Raw genomic sequence first — 8,046 nt, 5'->3', positions numbered from 1 at the left:
TTTGTGGATGTTTTGAATTAGGAGCCTTTTGTACTTTGTGTTTTTGGATGGTATCTTTTGCACCTGAGATTCTGTCTTCTATCTCTTGTATTCTCGTGGTGACGATTATATCTGAAACTCCTTTCCTAGGTTTTTCATCTCCAGGGTTGCCTACCTTTGTGATTTCTTCATTGTTTCTATTTCCATTTTTAGATCCTGGATGGTTTTGTTCAATTCATTTACCAGTTTGATTATGCTTTCCTCTAATTCTTTAAGGGATATGTGCTTCCTCTTTAAGGACTTCTACCTGTTTACTTATATTCTCCTCTATTTCTTCAAGGAAGTTATTTACGTCCTCCTTAAGCTCCTCTATCATCTTCATGAGATGCGATTTTAATTCAGATTCTTGCTTTCCAGGTGTGTTAGTGTATTCAGGGCTTACTGTTATGAAAGAACTTGGTTCTGATGGTGCTAAGTAACATTGATTTCTGTTTCTTCTTTTCTTGTGCTTGCCTCTTCCCATCTTGTTATCTCTTGTGTTAACTGCCTTGCTGTCTCTGCCTGCAGATTGTCCCTTGTTGTAGGAAGGTGAAACTATGTGAGTTGCAATAGAACATGTCTTATGGAAGGTAAAGAGTGCTGTCTCTGGTCAGGGAGGCCTCCTGTGTCCCTACTTAGGGTAAACCTCCTGTGACTGTAGTTCTCTTAGAAGACCTGGGAGTCAGGCTATCTCTGGGTTTGTGTGTGTAAGGGTCTGGAGCACCCAATCTGTCCCACACAGAGTTACAGATTGGAAGAAAGATGTGTCTCCAGAAGGGCAGATAGGTCCTGTGTCTACTGTTCCCTGTGGAGGTTCCAGTTATGCCAAGTATTTGGGCTGAGGCTTCTCATCTATGTGCCTGGTTATGGTTAACCTCATGGAAGTCATGCTGTTTCTGAATGTGTGTGTGTGTGTGTGTGTGTGTGTGTGTGTGTGTGTGTGTGTGTGTGAAGATAGGTGTGTGGGGTGGGGTATAGGGGATGGGGGGGTGGGAGTTGAGGAGTGGGGTTGGATCTGCCCTGGGTAGAGTTGTGGACCAGAAAGAAGATATGTCTCCAGATGCTGCAACCACTTTGGAAATTAAGCACGTGATTCCTCAGAAAATTGGAAGTAGTTCTACCTGAAGACACACTTATACCACTCCTGAGAATATAGCCAAAAGATTTTCTACCATATAACTAGGACACATGCTATACTATGCACACAGATAGCAATCTTATTTATAATAGCCAGAAGCTGAAAACAACCCAGATGTCTCTCAATGGAAAAATGGATACAGAAAATGTGGTATACTTATACAATAGAATACTACTCAGCTATTAAAAAGGAAGACTGCATGAATTTTGCAGGCAAATGGATGAAACTAGAAAATAACATCTTTACTGAGGTACACATACCCAAAGTGATATACATGGTATGTACTCATTGATAAATGGATATTAGCCCAAAAGGTCAGAATACAGAGCTTTCAGGGAGTAAACAACCAACCAAAGAGTATACTTGGGCTGGTCCATGGCTCCTATTATATATGTAGCAGAGGATTGCCTTATCAGGCATCAGTTGGAGGGGAAGTTCTTGTTCTTGTAGAGGCTTGATTCCCCATTTTATTGGGATGCTAGAGTGCTAGAGGTAGGAGTGGGTGAGTGGGTGGAGGAGCACCTTCATAGAGACAAAGAGGAGTAGTGATGGGGTGGAGGTTTGAAGAAGGAAAACCAGGAAGCAAGACAACATTTGAAATATAAACAAATAAAATAATTAATTAAAAAAGAAAGTGACAAAAATTCCCCCATATACATGTCCATGGACAATTTGATGAATATTCCATCTTCCCAGATACATCTAGGTTTATGCTACATTGGCAAAAATAGCCAAAATGTTATAGAAGTGTTTGTCCTTTAGGACACCCACCATATATCAGGAAATTCTATATCAATGTTAAAAGTTCAGGCCCAGGCAGGGTTTCAGGATGTCATATCATGGGTGGCTCACAGGTATTTTGGATTTTATCAGTTATACAACTTCTCCTAAAATGTTTTTACCATTCAGAGACCTTTTGAGTAACCCCAAATCAAAAGGAGAGAACAATTAATCTTTAAGATAAATCACACAAATATGCACTTGAATCACTTTGTATTTGAATGTTGCTGGTGTCTTACCACCTCTGCAAACAGCTATTAACAACTCTGTTATTAAATTCTATAAGATGTGTAAAAAAGAAGAATGGCTAGTGTCAAAAACACCTTATGGAATGTGAAGAGACGGGTAAACTGGAGAACCATAAAATGATATCATAAGATCACAGCAAGGCCCTTTAAACCTTAATAATTGGTGGAATTATTTAGCTATTTTAAGAACTGAAGTGGACCAAAAAAAACTTTTATGTTTGGCAATACTAGTTTGGCCATGCTATTTTATAAACTGAGAAGAAGTAGTAAAATGTAGCGATAGTAATGAAAGTATGAGTTTTAGTCTTTACTTGGAAGAAGAAAAAAGAGTTGCATAGAAACTAGTTCCAGACATTTCTTAAAAATCAAATAAAAAAATTTAGTGCATTACACCGAACCATGTTTATCATCATTTTGACAGGCTGTAGAATCATCTAGGAAAAAAATCTTTGAGCAAGTCTGGAACAGATTATCTAGATTAAGTTAACCTATGAACATTTGCTATGGGATGAGCAGATTCAAGCTAAATGTGACTGGACTTGTGTCCTGAAGTCTATAAAACTGCTACAGGTAAATGACTAGGATGATCCAACTCCTTTGTCCTCCTTATCTGTAGATACAATGCGATCAACTCCCTCAAACTCCTGATTCTGCACAGTGATGGATGATACTATGGAAATGTGACCCAATACAATCCCCTTCTCCCTTAAATTGCTTTTGTCAGTGTATTTTACCATAGCAAGAGGATATAAAGATGAAAAGAAGAGTTGATGATCCCTTGTGAAAATAGTGACAGCATATACTCACATTTTAAAAGACAGGAGAAATACAAAATGAGGGAGTTGGAAACTGATATAATTACCCTCTGTTTGGGTGTGATATGAGAATTTAAAATACATGTACGTAGTTATCAACTGGCAACTGATATGTTTAGGTTAAGAATTTGAAAGTAACATGAGAGTTCAAGTTTAGGCATTATAATGCAGAAATAGAAAAATAAAGCTATCAGAATAAATAAAATGGTCCCCAAAGAATTTGTGACTCCAGGAAAAAAAATCTTCTAAAAGTAACAATGGTTATTGCCTTTCTTTATTCTGTCATATTCTTTCTTAGTTCAGAAAATCTGTGACAGTTAAAGAATGTATATAGTAAAAAGAACTCCAAAGTTGCAGCAAGAAAATGGTATGGAAATGAAAGAAGAATAAAAAAAATATTATCTAATAGAAAGCAAGGCACAAGATCCATTGCCAAGATAGAAAGTATTAGTTTTATATTCTACCAAGGGAAAAATGCCCTATGGCCAAGGAGTCTACTTCAAATTAATAGGGAAGAATAGTTCCAGTAGTTTGTGTAAGCGTGCTATCGTAGGATGAATGGTGCTACTCCACAATATACATACATTAAATAATGCACAGATGTTTTGGTTGTTATATAGTCAAAGTGTGAACATTGTATGTCATTGGAAAAGATGTGAATTAAAGATTATAAAGGAAGGAAATTAAGATGGATCATTTTAATTATATCCTATCCTAAATGGAAACAAATCCTTATGAAAGAGAGACAGAGGGAAATTTGGCCAAGGTAAAAAGAGGCTATAATGTCATGCTGATATTACTTGGGGATTCCTACCTGGGCAGGTCCTACTCCAACAGGCCATGTCCTCATAATCCACTTACCCCATGGTGCCTTCTTCCTTTTACTCCCTCTTCTTGTGGTCTCTCCTCAGACCCCAAGCCCATGAACTGAAGGCCGGCCTATCTATCTTTTGCATAGATACAGGCTGTAGTCATCTTTATTAACCAATAGTTTTAAATTAAGGAGCAGTATTCGTACAAAAACAAGCTAGCTTCTGTGAGAATTCTTTTATCTTGAGGCAACTAAACCTTGAGATACAGAATTTAACATCGTAATACATAGCAACAGACCAAACCTTAACAATCCCCCCTTTGTCTTATAATAATAAACAACATATACTAGGAACAATTATTAGGAAGATTATGAGGTAAATGTTACATTTAAAAAGTCCAGTCTGTTTTTATTTGGCAATTAAAGTATTCTATCATGTATCCTAGCTCGGTGAGTTCAGAGTTTTATATCTAAATCAATTTCTATCCTAATCTGTACTACCATCCCAAAACATCTTGTTAGACCTAGAATATCTTCTTAAATCCTAAACTACATAATTTATAGTCTTCAACCCGTCAGAATCTGGAATATGCAGGAAAAGCAGGAACACGGTTTCAAAACATTATAGAGAAGACAGAGACAGATGATTGCCTGTATAGTCCTCAATATTCTCTAAAACATTAGGGCATCATCTTCAGCCTTTTGGCACAGAATATCTGACAGATGTTTTGTGAAGCAAGGATTATGAAGGCCCTGATTATGCTGTCTTTGCAGAGCTCGGTAGTCAATTTCCATGCATATGTTTATTCTTTCTGGATAGTATTCTGTCTGTAAAATGAAGTCAGAGCATCTTGTTTGCCCAGTGGCTAGCTTGCCACAATGGACACAATTCCATATAGAGGTTCCTCAATGCTCATCATCATCTTCTTTTTTTTAAACAGCTATTCAGGGGTTTTTATTTCAGATATTACTTAGTACTTAGTAATCATAGTAACAAAGCTAAGATTTAAAAATGTGCCAACTGGGGTTTCCTATATGTTACATTATATTTACAAAACAACTCTGTTTTTCCATCTAAGAGCAGTTGCTCAAGGTGCAGAAAAAAAATCCCCTGCCATAGTCTCTGGGGAGCTCCTGGCCTCTTCGGGCTACAAATCCCCTGGCAGAGAAAGGAATGGATGAAGCAAGTTCTGCCCCCACAACGTTCTCTGTACTTGAAGTATTTCTGAAAAACAAGTGCAAAAGGAGAATTGTGAATAAAACCTGGGCTACCATCTCAATTCTGTATTGTGCTTCACTAGAGGAAACTCACCCAGAGACTACAAGTGTCACCCTCATCTTTAGGGTCACTGTGATGGCAGTCAAATGTCTCTGCAAATATCTTCTGGAATCTGAGTGAGGATTTGGCTACCCAAACTTCTCTGTAATGTGTGGAGTTTGACTTTCCAGCCTGGGGAGCTGGTGTCAAAACTCAAATCTTTGTATTCTAGGAACCTGCCCTCCAGAGTAGGGTAGATGCTGAAAGTAAGTCACACAACAGCACCAATCTTTGGGAACAAGAATAATTACAATAGGATTATAGAAGATCAGCAAAGTGTGAGCTTTTTTAAAGTACAATGGTGGTATTTCCAGGAGAAGGCCTGTCTCATCAAAAAATATTTTTTTAATACTAAAGCAACTTTACATGCTTTATTTGTAGAATCTCTAAGAATTTAAAGACCCTCTATCTACAGTATATCAGAATTGTCAAATATTGTTTATTCTTAACTGTTTATTATCTGAATAACAATTGAAAACATCTTGTTATAGTTAATAAAATTAGTATCTAATATAACCATGAACTTGATTGCCTATTAAGTTATATTTTTATTTATCCATAACAGTTCATAACTTGCATTTTTACTATTGTAATAGCAGCTTTCAAAAGCTTTAGAACTTCACATTGTATCTTTAAGAATTATAGACATACATAAATATTTAAAACAGGCTCTCTGCTCCTCCCTGTTCCACAGACAGCCACATCTTCTCGTGAAGTGCCAGCCTTGTCTCATAGACAAGATGGTGAAGGTCGGTGTGAATGGATTTGGCTGTATTGGGCACTTATTTGCCAGGGCTGCCTTCAGCTCTGCATCTGGCAAAGTGGACATTGTTGCCATCAACGACCCCTTCATTCACCTCAACTACATGGTCTACATGTTCCAGTATGACTCTACCCATGGCAAGTTCAATGGCACAGTCATGGCTGAGAAGGGGAAGCTTGCCATCAAAGGGAAGCCCATCCCCATTTTCCAGGAGCGAGATCCCGCTAACGTCAAATGGGGTGATGCTGGTGCTGAGTCTACTGGTGTCTTCACCACCATGGAGAAGGCTGGGGCTCACTTGAAGGGTGGGGCCAAAAGGGTCATCATCTCCACCCCTTCAGCCATTGCCCCCATGTTTGTGATGGGTGTGAACCATGAGAAATATGACAACTCCCTCAAGATTGTCAGCAATGCATCCTGCATCACCAACTGCTTAGCCCCCCTGGCCAATGTCATCCATGACAACTTTGGCATCATGGAAGGGCTCATGACCACAGACCATGCATTCACTGCCACTCAGAAGACTGAGGATGGCCCCTCTGAAAAGCTGTGGTTTGATGGCCTTGGGGCAGCCCCAGAACATGATCCCTGCATCCACTGGTGCTGCCAAGGCTGTGAGTAAGGTCATCCCAGAGATGAATGGGAAACTCATTGGCATGGCCTTCCGTGTTCCTACCCCCAGTGTATCTGTTGTGGATCTGACATGCCGCCTGAAGAAACCTGCCAAGTATGATGACATCAATAAGGTGGTGAAGCAGGCATCTGAGGGCCCACTAAAGTGCATCCTGGGCTACACTGAGGACCAGGTTGTCTCCTGTGATTTCAACAACAACTCCCACTCTTCCACCTTTGATGCTGGGGCTGGCATTGCTCTCAATGACAACTTTGTAAAGCTCATTTCCTGGTATAACAATGAATATGGCTACAGCAACAGGGTGGTGGACCTCATGGCCTACATGGCCTCCAAGGAGTAAGAAACCCTGGACCACCCACCACAGCCCAGCAAGGATACTGAGAACAAGAGAGGCCTTCAGTTGCTGAAGAGCCCCTATCCCAACTCAGCCCCCAACACTGAGCATCTCCCTCACAATTCCATCCCAGACCCCATAATAACAGGAGCGGCCTAGGGAGCCCTCCCTTCTCTCTTGAATACCAACAATAAAGTTCACTGCACCCACCAAAAATATTCAAAACATATATGTATCAAAATTAACCTTAATTTTGTATCAATATACAATAACCTTTACCAAAGTATAAAAAACCTTATTTCTCTATGAATATACATAATTCTATAATAATATAACAAAATATAATCCCAAATTTGTATTAATATTTAAAGATCTCAATGTAAAATAACAGCTATAAGATGGTTTATGTTGGTTTCAGAGTAGATTCATGAATATACTCCTTTTTTCTAATATTCTTATAATATTCCTTCCTTTTTCTTTTCAACTCCCATCCTCTTACCTAAGGAAAAAAGGATAGAGAAAAGGAAAGAAAGAAATCCCCGAGTCTTAATTCTATTTTGTTACCTCTGTGTCCAAGAGCATAATTATTTGTAGCCATCCTGCTAAATAACAACAAAATTCCAACATCTACTGAATGACCAAAAGAATAAAATCAACAATTCTACCCAATGGACATAGGAACTAGTTTTCTTATAATTGCTTCCTACTGATTTTAGACACAGAACTCCAAATTTTCCTTTAATTAATTTATTTATTTATTCAATTAAAATCCAAATATTACCTCAACTTTCAGTTTCACTTCACAGAGTCCTTCCCCCATTCCCCATCCCCTTTTCTTCTAAGAAGGTTAAGATTCAACCTGGCATATCAAGTCTCTGGAGTGCTAGGTACATCCTCTCCCAGAGTTAAGGGAACACTTCCACATAAAGGCAACAAAGTTAAAGACAGTCCCCACTTTAGTTGTTGGGAGACCCATATAAAGACCTAGCTGTTCATCTACTACATATGTGCAGGAGAATGGTCCCACCTGTGGATACTCTTTGGTTGGTGGATCAGTCTATGTGAGTTCACAAGCATCCAAGATGGTTCTGTTGTTCTTCCTGTACAGTTCCTATTCCTCTCCAAAACCTTAATCCTTTCCACAACACAACTGTTCTATAAGAGTCCCATAGCTCTGTCCATGATTT

At 38.8% G+C, this 8,046-nt stretch overlaps 1 pseudogene; it reads left to right on the top strand.

Moving 5' to 3' along the window:
- Positions 1 to 5,868: 5,868 nt before the first annotated feature.
- Positions 5,869 to 6,877, top strand: LOC108349181 (glyceraldehyde-3-phosphate dehydrogenase pseudogene; annotated as a pseudogene).
- The last annotated feature ends 1,169 nt before the right edge of the window (positions 6,878 to 8,046 follow it).

This window comes from Rattus norvegicus, chromosome X, assembly GCF_021556685.1.
Source record: "Rattus norvegicus strain SHRSP/BbbUtx chromosome X, alternate assembly SHRSP_T2T, whole genome shotgun sequence".
Classification (NCBI taxonomy): Eukaryota; Metazoa; Chordata; class Mammalia; order Rodentia; family Muridae; genus Rattus; species Rattus norvegicus.
This window is presented reverse-complemented; position numbering and strand designations above follow the sequence as displayed.